This window comes from Thalassophryne amazonica, chromosome 9, assembly GCF_902500255.1.
Source record: "Thalassophryne amazonica chromosome 9, fThaAma1.1, whole genome shotgun sequence".
In the NCBI taxonomy this organism is placed as follows: Eukaryota; Metazoa; Chordata; class Actinopteri; order Batrachoidiformes; family Batrachoididae; genus Thalassophryne; species Thalassophryne amazonica.
This window is the reverse complement of record NC_047111.1, coordinates 79361695-79377651: the sequence shown is the minus strand read 5'-3', so window position 1 is coordinate 79377651 and position 15957 is coordinate 79361695.

Here is a 15957-nt window from a genome sequence, read left to right as displayed (position 1 = left end):
TGATTGGAAAATCAATAAGGGCCCTTGGGCAAGGCCTTTAATCCCCTATTGCTCCCGGTGTGTAGTGAGCGCCTTGTATGGCAGCACCCTGACATTGGGGTGAATGTGAGGCAGAATTGTAAAGTGCTTTGAGCGTCTGATGCAGATGGAAAAGCGCTATATAAATGCAGTCCATTTACCATTTCCAAGATTTTTTAATTGAATTTTAAAAATTATTATTATTTATTTAAGTATTTATATTTGAATGTATATTTTGTATCTGTTGCGACAGAGTGGTGGGTTTGAGACCACAGGACCCTTGGTTACATTTGTTGTCCCTTGGCCAATGGTCCTTAAACCCTTCCCAGTGTGCAGTTGAGCACCTTGCATGACCAACCCAGTCTCACAAATTTTTTTTGTGCTCCAGTCACAAAATCAGTCACATTTCCATGACTGGGTTTTTTTTTATCTTACTATTATTAACCCAACTCCTCCCCCTAACCCTAACCAAACCATAACCTAACCCCACCCCTTCCCCTAAGCATAACCATAACCTCCCCCCCAGACCCCCCTGCATCACTTTTAATTTTGTGCTCCCATCACAGAATGAAATGGAATGGATCTGTGCTCCCGTTACAAAAATGTGGCACTTTTCGTGACAATTTCACAAACCAATAGATTAATGTATATTTTGTGATGCTGAATCACGAAATGCTGTGAGACATGATAGTGCGTGACAGCACGTTGACATCAGGGTGTGAGTGTGTGTATGCCTGGATGAATGTGAGGCATCATTGTAAAGCACTTTGATCATCTGCATGAAATTTAAAAGTTGCTGTAGAAATGCCATCCATTTCCTGTTCACATTAGCTTGCAGATAGCATGGAGCCCTTTAAATCTTTGTTTTGCTTCCAGAAAACCCTGGTGGAAGTAACCATGCTTAAATGCCAGAGGTCCTCATCGGCTATAACTGCATGTGTCTTGATTACTTCCTGGGCATGCCACATCGGTTTAATTGGAAACTATCCTGTTGCTTTTTGCTAAGTTGAGTTCACACCAGTGATTTCAGTCCTTTGGCACTGGGTCGAGCTTCAAAAAGTGAAGGATCAATCTGCACCGTGGTGATGCCCTCGGCTCCAGGTGGGGATATCCTATTTTGGTGTGAAATGAACTGTGAGTGCGTGTGCAAAGGAGCTTTGCCTCAGGCTAATTGAGGTCTCAGTCAAGGTCTAAATATAGCATGAAAAACCTTAATGATGTTATCAGGTGCTTAGTATGAATGTGTGTGCAGGTGAAGAAAACTGCACACTTGTACTGCTGTTTGGCGTGCAGAGCTGACTGGTATACTTTCAAATGTATGTTTTTAGTTGTGAATTTGCAGCATTTATTGCTTTATGTTCATTGCACAAATTGTAAAATATTGTTTTTTTTTATTATTGAAAAATTCATGCCACCATAACACCTGAGGAAGAGCAGCAGCACACAAGTTGTCAATCTTTTGGTTGTTGATTCCATAATTGTTTTTCTCATTAGTGAGTGATTCTATCCTTTTTCTTCCATTTTATATTGTTTAGAGGAAATTGGCCAAATCATCTGAGAGGAGTAGAGCAACAAAAACAACAAACAAACATTTCTGAAATTATCACATGTTTTACAGATTTTTTTTAATAAAGTTTATTAAAAAATAAAATGTTATTGTTTTGGAGCAAATGATACACATCACAAATATAAGGTGAAATGCCGCTAACTGGGTCTCAAACTAACATTATCTCATGAACACATATTAGCAGAATACATTAGTTGTTAATAACAATTAAATGATTTAAATTCACTGTGAAATATCTCTGCCTACATTCTAGTGTTATCAGCTGCTTCACCTTCATAAGCAAAAAATATGAGTAGTTCATCCCAGTAGATTGCATATATCTATCTATTCACAGTTTTAGAGTATCCCAGAATCCTTTGCACACTGGGGAGGGAGGCTTGATAATGGCTCAGCTTAATGCTAACTTTAACATTGAAAATGCCATAGACATGCTAACGCATTAGCATCGGCCCTGTTTTTAAGTTATAAAATACATCTATCAACTGTTTCAGAAGACCGGTTTAACATAAAAAAGGTAAATATTACTCACAGACATATGCTCTTTAGGGTTTTAGCTGGGAAAATTTAAGATAAAGCAAAATAAAACAGAACCAACGAAGCAGCAGATCCGAAGATCCAAGCACTGTCAAAGGTCAATCACTAGAGGTCAGTTGGTTCAAGGTTCAAAGCAAAGCCACGCTGCAGAAACGGTTGATGATACAGACCCGCTGCAGGGTCTGTAATCAATGCAGAGAAATGATCATTTTCATGACAAACATCCCCAAAAACAACGGCCACTCTGAAGGACCGATAAGGGAATCGTTAAGCAAAAAGGCTATTAATTTCGATGGATGGAATCATTTCTTAGGGATATCCAAAAAGAACTGGTTCCTGACACGCAACCCTAGCAGCAACATGTTTTTTTTTAATAAAACTCATATTAAAGACCCACGATCATCTTAGTTAAACACCTAAATACATATTTTGGTTGAACTCACCTCCATAACAATACAATGTTGCAAACAAGTTGCTTGTTGCTTGTCCATTCCACCACCCGCAAACGCTTGTTTACACTGACAACAAAATCTGGGCCTCCCCAGGGAGAACGTGATCACTCGCCGGATTTGACACCGGGTGGTGGCCAAGTGGTTAATGCGCTTGGTTTCAGTTCAGAAGGTTCTGGGTTCAAATCCCACCCCTGCCACATTTCTCCATGTAATGTAGAGTTGCATCAGGAAGGGCATCCGGCGTAAAACCTGTGCCAAATCAACATGCAGATCCACCTTGGATTTGCTGTGGCGACCCCGAGTGCAAACAAGGGAGCAGCCGAAGGGACTTACTAATGGTGTCAATAAAGCAAGAGTGTATGCGTGTGTGTTTGGGTATGTGGCTCACATATCTCTCTTTGTCAGATCGGCCTCAGCTTTCGGATATGGCTTGTGCATGGCACAATAATGTGCATCCTTTATTATGAAAGCTTTTGGGATTAATTTTCAAAACCTTTATTTTGAAGTCATCATCATTATTGGTACAAGGCAGAATGTTCTCACACTAGCGTCGACAAAGATGAGTCACTCCGCCTTAAACAGATGCCTATCTCTACCACATTCACTAGGGAGAGATGGAAGAAATAAATTAAATAAATAAATAATACACAAACAGTCTGAGAGATACGCGAGCCACAGACCCACAGACAGACACACAGACAACAAATATCGTTGACGAAGATGAGTCACTCTCTGTCTTAAACAGATGCCTAGCTCTCTAACGCATTCACGGGGGAGAGACGGAAGAAATAAATTAAAGAAATATATAATACACAAACACTCTGACAGTTATGCAAGCCACAGACACACAGACGCTTCTTGCTTTATTATAACAAGGCGGAATGTTCTCACGCGCCACCTTTGACAAAGATTGTCAACAAAGCTCTCACTTTTCTACAGGAATACATATTTCCTACGGGCACTGGACTAGTTCTACAATAAAAGATTTTCAGGTCCATAAAAACAATCTGCTTCTACATTGCTATTTTAGGTGGAAAGAGAAAGAATTTTTTTTTTTCTATTTATTTATTTGCACAATATGAGCTAATATTTTAACAAGGAAATCACACTGAATGTGGCACCAAACAGAAACAGACATTTGGAAAGGACACAAAGTGCAGATTGATCAAAGACTCTCAGAATGTTGATGTTTGACGAAATCCTTGACAGTCATCCACAGTAAGCAGTTGATACTGTGTAGAAAGAGCAGCTCACATCAAAGTGATATCATTTTCCACAGCCAACTAAAGCACACAACTGTGACACTGTCTCATAAATTTAACTTGGCATTGACGATGCATCAATTAAACCTGCAATAAATCATGTTGTTCATGCTTAGGATAGGTCTACTCTTTGTTTTGACGCTGATTATTTGATTAGGATCCTTTAGATTTTGGACTTAATGGCTGTTGTTTTGTCAACAATGAACCCAAAGCCAATTTTGACCTCATCAGTACCACTTAAGGTGCCCAAACATCATCCTCAGTATGCCATAGCTGACACCAAAATGTATGCTAGCCATCCTGGTGTGGTAGTTGTAGCCAGGGGTCAGTGAAGGATTACATTTGAGTCAAAATTCAAAAATCCTCCAGTTATATTGAAAGGTATGACACTTTATTTGTCTGATCATGAAGATTCCAAAGTTTGCACTATCTATATGATAACTGACTCTTATAGTTACAGTATGCTGCAAAAATGGGGACAAAGGTCAATTTCAGTTTGTACAACAATCAAAAGTTAAAGTTGCTCCAATTTTGGTGAAAGTGACATGTTTGGTCCCTCTCTAATAATTTTTCATTGGGAAATAAAACTGAACAAATTTAATTTAAAATAACGCACATACTTTATCCTTCTAGTGTTTTTGACCAGATTTAATTTAGATTTTGTCATAAACTGTTCTTTTTGTGGTTCATATTCAGAGGATTAATTTCTTTTTCTTTTCTTTTTATGGTGTTGTGAAATTGTTAATTATTTAGGAGTGATGTGTGTCAGTTTTTGTGAACAAGAAATCTTCAAATCACCCTTCATTGTGGTTCTCTGCACTGGGGTCCTTGAAAAAAATGAATTTACTCAATTTTAGAACAGCCTATAACATAACAAAATGTGGAAAAAATGCAGCGGTATTAATACTTTTTGGATGCACTGTACTTGTAGGTCCAACCTTAAAAAGCTTACTAATTTACTCTTATAACTAGCCGGTTAGCTGATTTAATTCAGAGATTGAAATGAAAATTTCATATTTACCAACAATGCTATCATCTCCCACTTATCCCAGATTACAGAATGCTGTTAGAGCATGAAAAAAAGCTACCTCAAGAGCTACCATTACTACTACTACTACTACGACTACTACTACTACCACAGGGGCACCAAAAAGGGAGGAATAAGGAGAAGGATTCTAGGGGTCCATGACTGACAGGTCCAGAGAGGCCCCTAATAAAAATATAAAACCGAAAAAATAATATGACAGTCAGTTATAAACTTACAATCACACATATCGTATATTTCATTTACAATGTATTGGTAACACTAAGTTTATTTGTTTTGCAAACATTTGTCATTGCCCACCACCTCTGTATTTATGTTAAATGGTTCAGTCCACCTGCTTGCTCAGTCTGCTGCAGAGTGTTACTTTTCACAGAGACAGTGAGTGCTGGATCGTGAGAGGCAGGAAGGCTCAGAGAGCAAAAGAAAAAAGCTTACAGAGGAAAAATAAGCGAAGAGTCGATCACCCAGTTCTCTAGGCAAGGTGGGTCTGTGATGTAAACTTATGGAATGTTAGCCTGTTGTCTGTTCCTAACTTGTCCATAATAACTACCTCACTTTCCTTCCCATGTTAGCTCATATTTCTGAAAAAAAAAAAAAACAACTATAGTTCATTGTTGTTTTACTTAAACAATCAATGCAGGCAAACATTTAGCAAGCTGTTCTCAAAAATTGACTCATGTCCTACACAGACATGTTGATCAGGAGCAGCAGCCATCAGTACACCCCACCCCCCCACCCCGAGCAGCAGCCATCAGTCCACCCAGCCCCCCCCCCCCACCTGAGCAAGCCCAGGAATCCCTGAGGTGAGCAGCTGTGTGTTGATGAATTAATCAGATTATTATGGAGAAAAAACATTAAAGAATAAAAAATTGTTCTGAAATTAAAAAAAAGCCTATAGTCTGTGTTTATTTCAGAACTACTTTAATGGTTTTAAAAGCATCAACTATCAGATTCAGGTTCAGATTCAATTTATTATTATACCCTTGGGTAAAATTAGTTTACAGTGAGTGATTCATCTCGTTTGGTAAACGCAGAACAAGACCAAGCAACAACAGTGCTAAAAAGCTACAAGAACCACAAGGACGGCCCCAAAGTAGAATAAAAGCAAGATGAGTTAAAACATCAGTAGATAAAAAGTCTAAAAACATATCATACCGAGCCAAAAGGATAAAAAACTAAATAAATAAATAAAAATAAAAAACGTGCTGTTCATAAAAACAAGGTAAAATAGACTATACAAAAAATAAATACAAAAGCTATATTTAAGTTTCTGTTACTTGTTTACAGCACTGATGGCTGCTGGTACAAAACTGTTTTTATAGCGTTTAGTTTTACAAGCTGGTACCCTGAACCTCCGACCTGAGGGGAGCAGCTGAAACTCACTATGAAGAGGGTGGGAGTCGTCTCTCAGAATGGAACCAGATGTCCTCTGTACCTGTTTAGTATACAGGGATTCTGGCTGAAGCTGAGCCTCTCCAATCAGCTTGCTCAACCATTTCACAATTTGGTTTAGACAATTTTTGTTTTTGAGGGACATGCTTCCAAACCATGAAACAAGACAGAAGGATAAAACTGATTCTATAAAAGCACGATAAAACAAGGTCAGCATGGTTCTGTCAATGTTAAAAGTGGACAGTTTTCTCAGACTATAGAGGTGCTGGCGTCCCTTTTTGTACACAGCGTCACAGTTTGCCACAAAGTTCAGTTTGTCATCAATGACAGTTCCAAGATATTTATATGTGCTGACACACTCCACTGTCTGACCTTTTAAAACTGTTGCCACTTGACTAGGAGCACTGTTTTTACGAAAATCAATAATCATGTATTTTGTTTTAGAGATGTTCATCTCAAGAAAAGACTTACTGCACCAGTCAAGAAAATCAGTAACAACAGTAACAATCAAGGTCATGTTCCATTGTCTTCAAGATTTCAGATCTTACAGGTTTCTCAAAACATTTCATGACAATCGATGTTAGTGCGATTGGTCTGAAATCATTGAGGGTCTTGGGAGAACTGATTTTTGGAACAGGGATAATAACAGCATCCTTCCAGACTCTTGGTACGTACTGCATCTTTAAAGACTGATTAAAAATGTACTGAAAAATATCAGCTTTTTCCCACATGATTTCAGCAAACGGCCACAAATATTATCAGAACCACAGCTTTTGCTTGGTTTGAGGGAGCAGAAGGATTTTTCAGCATCCTTCTGGGAAATAAAAAAGTGCTGATTGTCACACACTTTATGACTCACTTCCTGTATTTCCTGACTAAAATCAAAAACATCAAAACGTGTATAAAAACAGTTAAGAGCATTTGCAAATTCAAAATTAGACCGGTAGCCATCAAAAGAGATGGTGTTGGAGGCCTGCAATGGCTTTCATGCTTGACCAAGCAGATCCAAGATTATTCTTCACCATCTTATTCTCCAGCTTCATTTTATAGTCCTGTTTTGTTTTTAAAATCCCAATTTTCACCTCCTTAGTGGCTGTATGCCGCTCAGAGGCTGATCCATGTTTAAAAGCAAGTCTCTTGGCCTGTGTACAAGCCTTAACTGACCTCGTGACCCATGGCTTATTATTGGGAAATATTTTTAATATTTCAGTGATAACTATCACTGAAATATAATGTTCGTTCAGTGTTTTGGGGCGCTCATCCTCCTGCTTTGCAGTAGGAACACAGAACAGTTTTAGTGCGTGCAGACTGGGTGATTGCTGTTGTGATGTCGTCGTCTGTGTATGTGGTTTTTATTAGTTTGTCATTTGTGTGTGTGTTTTCCTGCAGCTTGTCTGAGTCTTATGTGTTCTGTATTTGTACTGGTCTCTGTGTGTATTGGGACATGCCCCCTGCTGGGCTGTCAGTTGTGTCTGTGGATTTTGTCTCAGTCCTCTCTGTTCCTGTGTACATACATGCGGGTGTTATCTTATTGTTGTCTTAGCTGTCCCCTTTGTGGTTAATATGTCTGTCTGTGTGTGTGTGTGCGATCATGTCTCGTGTATGTGGACGTGTTCTCCCACAGTCTGTCATGCTTCTGTTGTCTGTGGATATATGGTGTGGTCCAGTCTTTGTCTCCCCCGGTTGTGAGTCTTTATAGCTTGTGTTTAATCCTATGGTTATTCCTTCACTCCCTCCCTCCAAGGGTTGTGTGTCTGTCACGTCTTTCACCGTTCTGCGTTGTTGCGTGTGTGTTTATGTCCCTCCTTGCTTCCGTATGTGTGTCTCTGCTTTGTTATTTTGGTTATTCATGGTTTTTATGTATTTTGTTTTACTTTGTTCATCTGTGGTTGTGGCATTTTTCTTTATCTTTAGTCAGCGTGTCAGTTTGTTAATTTCTAGTTTTGAGTTACTCTGTTTACTGTCGTCATGCCTTGTTTTTGCTGCCATCTTCTGTTCACTTTACATCATTACATGTCTGCTTTGATTTCTGCAAGCTGTTCACTAGAGGTGGGCAATACCGGTAATTTTGGTATTGATCCGATACCAAATAAATACAGGCCCAGTATCACCGATATCGATACCAATACGATACTTTTTCATATTTAAGCTTCATAGATCCAAAGGATCCAAAAGACCTAGGATAGAATTTCGCCAAACATTGTACGTGACAAATACTTTATTATCACAATCAACATTTTTATCACTCAACACAACTTAAAACAAAATCTCCTGAGGTAGAGGGCTGATAAACCACAATACAAGGGTGCGGTGCTCCGTGTTGTGTGACACAGTGCAGCGCTGCTCTTACAGACAGAGAGTAGACTTTGATGAATCTGCGTGTGCAGCAGTCAGTGCGTGAGAGAAAAAAGCTTGAGTATTGATCTTTTTACATGAGGATCGTTCAATATCAATAACAGCGTTGGTATCGATATTAGGATTGATCCGCCCACCTCTACTGTTCACTTTGTCCCAGGTGTTACTCGTTAGTCAGTTAATTTAAACCTTCTCTGTTTGTTCCATTGTTGGTAGTCCATTGTGTTTGATCTGTCCTAGTTGTGGTGTGTGCTGTGTAATCATTGTATTCTTGGTAGTTAGTTTTTCTGCATTTGTATGGTTAGATTTTGTGAGCAATTTTTTTCCTTGGGTTTTTGAAAGTTTATCTCCTTTGGTGTGACACACGTTTTGGTTGTTGGATTTTCTCCTTATGCTGTCCTTGGAGTTATTTTGTTGAACCATTCCCACACCAGCTGTTTTTGTAATCCCTCACCCAGAGTGGAGTTAAATCTGTTTTTTGGTTGACACTTTTCTGCACATTTGCTGTTTTTGGAATCTCTCACCCAGGGTTGGGTTAGTCTGTATTTTTGTTGTGACACTTACCCGTTCCTGAGTTCAACTAAACCATCTGTAAATAAATTCCTTACTTTTTGAATGCACCTTTGAGTCTCGGCTGTCTGCATATCGGGGATCTTCATTTATTGGTTCCTGGCTCTAAATCTTAACAACTTCTCTCAATCCAATCTGGAAATCAGAAGATTAAATACAGTAGCAACAACCAGTCTCATATATATGTGAGTTTGGTTGTTGCTATTTAATATGATACTTTGACAAAAATACATATATGTATTTTTGTCAGAGTAACAGTCTTGCAGCAAATAGCGGAATCTAAATGAATTTCATTGTATTTTTTAAGTGCATCCCCTACCAAATAACTGGCAAATCATGTTTTTCTTTTTGCAAATATGGGAATGATAGTCTAAAATATCATTAAAATGCATAGTTTTATGTAAAACAATATCAAAATTTTCTGAGCTATGGAAGGACCCAGTGAGACTTCATTTCATGGGGCCCAAAATCCCTGGTGCCACCCCTGACTACTACAGTAAATAGTTCAAAGGAGAAAAAAAAACAGAATACAAAAGTATTACACAACCTTTTAGTACACTTGCTGATGATGATGCAGCACAAACGTGTCTCTCTACTAGAGGTGGGCGATACCGGGAATTTTGGTATTGATCCGATACCAAGTAAATACAGGCCCAGTATCGCTGATACCGATACCGATACTTTTTCATATTTAAGCTTCATAGATCCAAAGGATCCAAAAGACCTAGGATACAATTTTGCCAAACATTGTATGTGACAACAAAATACTTTATTATCACAATCAACATTTTTGTTTAAAAAATATCACTCAACACAACTTAAAATCTCCTGAGGTAGAGGGCTGACTTGAGGAGAGCGCTGGGTGGGCGGGCCAGGCTGAGTCTACCTGCATGGCTGTTGGCTGGCGCCGCTGAGCCACGTGACGGCGCAACAAAAGACCGAGGCAGGGGGGGGTGCACTGCTCCTTGTTGTGTGACACAGCGCTGCTCTTACAGACAGAGAGTAGACTTTGATAAATCTGCATGTGCAGCAGTCAGTGCGTGCGGGAGAGAAAAAAGCTTGAGTATCGATCTTTTTACACGAGGATCGTTCAATATTAATACCAGCATTGGTATCGATATTAGGATCGATCCGCCCACCTCTACTCACTACTTTATTACTACTAGGACTATTACTACAACCCCTGGCAAAAATTATGGAATCACCGGCCTCAGAGGATGTTCATTCAGTTGTTTAATTTTGTAGAAAAAAAAGCAGATCACAGACATGACACAAAACTAAAGTCATTTCAAATGGCAACTTTCTGGCTTTAAGAAACACTATAAGAAATCAAGAAAAAAGATTGTGGCAGTCAGTAACGGTTACTTTTTTAGACCAAGCAGAGGAAAAAAATATGGAATCACTGAATTCTGAGGAAAAACTTATGGAATCACCCTGTAAATTTTCATCCCCCCAAATTAACACCTGCATCAAATCAGATCTGCTCATTGACATTGACCCTATGCCATGACATTGACCCTATGTGTCTTTTTGCAAGGAATGTTTTTGCAGTTTTTGCTCTATGGCAAGATGCATTATCATCTTGAAAAATGATTTCATCATCCCCAAACATCCTTTCAATTGTCCAAAATATCAACATAAACTTGTGCATTTATTGATGATGTAATGACAGCCATCTCCCCAGTGCCTTTACCTGACATGCAGCCCCATATCATCAATGACTGTGGAAATTTACATGTTCTCTTCAGGCAGTCATCTTTATAAATCTCATTGGAAAGGCACCACACAAAAGTTCCAGCATCATCACCTTGCCCAATGCAGATTCGAGATTCATCACTGAATATGACTTTCATCCAGTCATCCACAGTCCACAATGCTTTTCCTTAGCCTATTGTAACCTTGTTTTTTTTTTTGTTTAGGTGTTAATGATGCCTTTCGTTTAGCTTTTCTGTATGTAAATCCCATTTCCTTTAGGCGGTTTCTTACAGTTTGGTCACAGACGTTGACTCCAGTCTCCTCCCATTCGTTCCTCATTTGTTTTGTTGTACATTTTTCGATTTTTGAGACATATTGCTTTAAGTTTTCTGTCTTGACGCTTTGATGTCTTCCTTGGTCTACCAGTATGTTTGCCTTTAACAACCTTCCCATGTTGTTTGTATTTGGTCCAGAGTTTAGACACAGCTGACTGTGAACAACCAACATCTTTTGCAACATTGCGTGATGATTTACTCTCTTTTAAGAGTTTGATAATCCTCTCCTTTGTTTCAATTGACATCTCTCATGTTGGAGCCATAATTCATGTCAGTCCACTTGGTGCAACAGCTCTCCAAGGTGTGTTCACTCCTTTTTAGATGCAGACTAACGAGCAGATCTGATATGATGCAGGTGTTAATTTGGGGGATGAAAATTTACAGGGTGATTCCATAATTTTTTCCTCAGAATTGAGTGATTCCATATTTTTTTTCTCTGCTTGGTCTAAAAAAGTAACCGTTACTGACTGCCACAATCTTTTTTTCTTGATTTCTTATAGTGTTTCTTAAAGCCAGAAAGTTGCCATTTGAAATGACTTTAGTTTTGTGTCATGTCTGTGATCTGCTTTTTTTCTACAAAATTAAACAACTGAATGAACATCCTCTGAGGCCGGTGATTCCATAATTTTTGCCAGGGGTTGTACTAAAATGCTCAATAGCCAGTGTCACTCCCTGTATGTCAAAGTATATGTGTGCCAGGTTTGGCTCAGTTTCGAGGTGCCGTTTGCACAGGAGGGGGACATATACACAAAGTGTATCATATTTGGAAATGAGCCCAGGAATTTATCTAGAAATTTACTAAATCAAATCAAATCAATTTTATTTATATTCCACCAAATCACAACAAACAGTTGCCCCAAGGCGCTTTATATTGTAAGGCAAAATAATTATGGAAAAACCCCAACGGTCGAAACGACCCCCTGTGAGCAAGCACTTGGCGACAGTGGGAAGGAAAAACTCCCTTTTAACAGGAAGAAACCTCCAGCAGAACCAGGCTCAGGGAGGGGCAGTCTTCTGCTGGGACTGGTTGGGGCTGAGGGAGAGAACCAGGAAAAAGACATGCTGTGGAGGGGAGCAGAGATCAATCACTAATGATTAAATGCAGAGTGGTGCATGCAGAGCAAAAAGAGAAAGAAACAGTGCATCATGGGAACCCCCCAGCAGTCTAAGTCTATAGCAGCATAACTAAGGGATGGTTCAGGGTCACCTGATCCAGCCCTAACTATAAGCTTTAGCAAAAAGGAAAGTTTTAAGCCTAATCTTAAAAGTAGAGAGGGTGCCTGTCTCCCTGATCTGAATTGGGAGCTGGTTCCACAGGAGAGGAGCCTGAAAGCTGAAGGCTCTGCCTCCCATTCTACTCTTAAAAACCCTAGGAACTATAAGTAAGCCTGCAGTCTGAGAGCGAAGTGCTCTGTTGGGGTGATATGGTACTATGAGGTCCCTAAGATAAGATGGAACCTGATTATTCAAAACCTTATAATTAAGAAGAAGAATTTTAAATTCTATTCTAGAATTAACAGGAAGCCAATGAAGAGAGGCCAATATGGATGAAATATGCTCTCTCCTTGTAGTCCCTGTTAGCACTCTAGCTGCAGCATTTTGAATTAACTGAAGGCTTTTCAGGGAACTTTTAGGACAACCTGATAATAATGAATTACAATAGTCCAGCCTAGAGGAAATAAATGCATGAATTAGTTTTTCAGCATCACTCAACATCAAGACAAGACTTTTCTAATTTTAGAGATATTGCGCAAATGCAAAAAAGCAGTCCTACATATTTGTTTAATATGCGCATTGAATGACATATCCTGATCAAAAATGACTCCAAGATTTCTCACAGTATTACTAGAGGTCAGGGTAATGCCATCCAGAGTAAGGATCTGGCTAGACACCATGTTTCTAAGATTTGTGGGGCCAAGTACAATAACTTCAGTTTTATCTGAGTTTAAAAGCAGGAAATTAGAGGTCATCCATGTCTTTATGTCTGTAAGACAATCCTGCAGTTTAGCTAATTGGTGTGTGTCCTCTGGCTTCATGGATAGATAAAGCTGGGTATCATCTGCGTAACAATGAAAATTTAAGCAATGCTGTCTAATAATACTGCCTAAGAGAAGCATGTATAAAGTGAATAAAATTGGTCCTAGCACAGAACCTTGTGGAACTCCATAATTAACCTTAGTCTGTGAAGAAGATTCCCCATTTACATGAACAAATTGTAATCTATTAGATAAATATGATTCAAACCACCGCAGCGCAGTGCCTTTAATACCTATGGCATGCTCTAATCTCTGTAATAAAATTTTATGGTCAACAGTATCAAAAGCAGCACTGAGGTCTAACAGAACAAGCACAGAGATGAGTCCACTGTCTGAGGCCATAAGAAGATCATTTGTAACCTTCACTAATGCTGTTTCTGTACTATGATGAATTCTAAACCCTGACTGAAACTCTTCAAATAGACCATTCCTCTGCAGATGATCAGTTAGCTGTTTTACAACTACCCTTTCAAGAATTTTTGAGAGAAAAGGAAGGTTGGAGATTGGCCTATAATTGGCTAAGATAGCTGGGTCAAGTGATGGCTTTTTAAGTAATGGTTTAATTACTGCCACCTTAAAAGCCTGTGGTACATAGCCAACTAATAAAGATAGGTTGATCATATTTAAGATTGAAGCATTAATTAATGGTAGGGCTTCCTTGAGCAGCCTGGTAGGAATGGGGTCTAATAGACATGTTGATGGTTTGGAGGAAGTAACTAATGAAAATAACTAAGACAGAACAATCGGAGAGAAAGAGTCTAACCAAATACCGGCATCACTGAAAGCAGCCAAAGAGAATGATATGTCTTTGGGATGGTTATGAGCAATTGTTTGTCTAATAGTTAAAATTTTATTAGCAAAGAAAGTCATGAAGTCATTACTAGTTAAAGTTAAAGGAATACTCGGCTCAATAGAGCTCTGACTCTTTGTCAGCCTGGCTACAGTGCTGAAAAGAAACCTGGGGTTGTTCTTATTTTCTTCAGTTAGTGATGAGTAGTAAGATGTCCTAGCTTTACGGAGGGCTTTTTTATAGAGCAACATACTCTTTTTCCAGGCTAAGTGAAGATCTTCTAAATTAGTGAGACGCCATTTCCTCTCCAACTTACGGGTTATCTGCTTTAAGCTGCGGGTTTGTGAGTTATACCACGGAGTCAGGCACTTCTGATTTAAGGCTCTCTTTTTCAGAGGAGCTACAGCATCCAAAGTTGTCCTCAATGAGGATATAAAACTATTGACAAGATATTTACTAGAACATGATATTGATATTGAACTTGTAAATGAAACTAAATTTTGGGGGGTTTTCATTGATGATAATTTGAGTTGGAAAACACATATAAATAATGTTAAATCAAAAATGTCAAAAGCCATTGCCTTTTTGTATAAAACACAAGACTTCCTCCCCCAACACTCATTAGTTACCTTATATCATTCATTACTTGTTCCAAACATGACATATTGTATTGAAGTTTGGGGAACCACCTACAAAACAAATACAAATTCAATATTTTTACTACAAAAGAAAGCCATAAAAATTATAAGGAATAAACCATATCGTGAGTCTACAAATCCATTGTTTGTCTGTTTACACATTTTAAAATTTTGGGACCTGATTGATTATAGCATAATACAAATTATGTTTGAAGTAAAAAATAAACTTTTACCACAACATGTCGAAGACCTGTTCAAAATGAGGGACTCCAGTTATAATTTATGAGGAACATTATTATTTCAAAGATTCAAATTACTGTAAAACGTCATTGTGTTTCTGTTGGAATTTGTGCCCGGATAACATAAAATCACTCGGTAACTTGGGTGGCTTTAACAGGCTCTATAAAAATTGTCTAATTACTTATGTTGTGATGAATTAGGTTTACTAATTTTGTTTTGTTTTGGGTTTGTGTATGGTGCACTGCTGTTTGCATGTTTGTGTTTTGAAATTTTAGTTCAGTGATTAATTTATATTTTGTATTAGTTATCATGGGTATATGTATACCTTTATATACATATGTATACATTTTTACTTTTATGGTTGGGGGGGGGGGGGGGTTATAAGCTTTTGCTTCTGCCTACACCCTTTCGGAGACATGGGTGCATTGTTGGATTGTTTTCTTTGTGAGTTTATTTTGTTAATTTGGGTATGTGTGTGCCAAATAAATTCATTTATTCATTCATTCCTACACACATACGGTTGTGTCTTAGCATATAGATTATTCCTACTCTACCCTGATGTGGATATGGTCACATCCTCACATGGTAGCAAGAGGGAACGCACACCAGACATGGGGACTTGAGTTTGAGACTTGGACTTTAGTCACACTTAAGTTGCACAAAAAGTGACTTCAGACTTGGCTTGCAACTTGACCCCAAAGACTTGAGCATTGACTTGGACTCAAGGTTTGAGACTAGTGTACAGCATCGGTGCCTGGATTCCTTTGAATCAAAGGAATTAAAGGCTTTGATTCAAAAACAAAGCTTTATGTGCAAGATGTCCACTTACAGATTGTTTTTCTACAATTTATAATTGCTGTCCTTCACGTTTGTCTGTTACAGCGGAAAATGATTTGCAGCTCAGTATCTGAAGTATATATTAGCTGAGTCTGACTCCTATGAAACATTGCTTCTTTTTGATTCGCTGACAGCAGAGAGCAGTGTTGGGTCAGTTTTGTAAAGTGTATATATTTATTTATTTATTTATT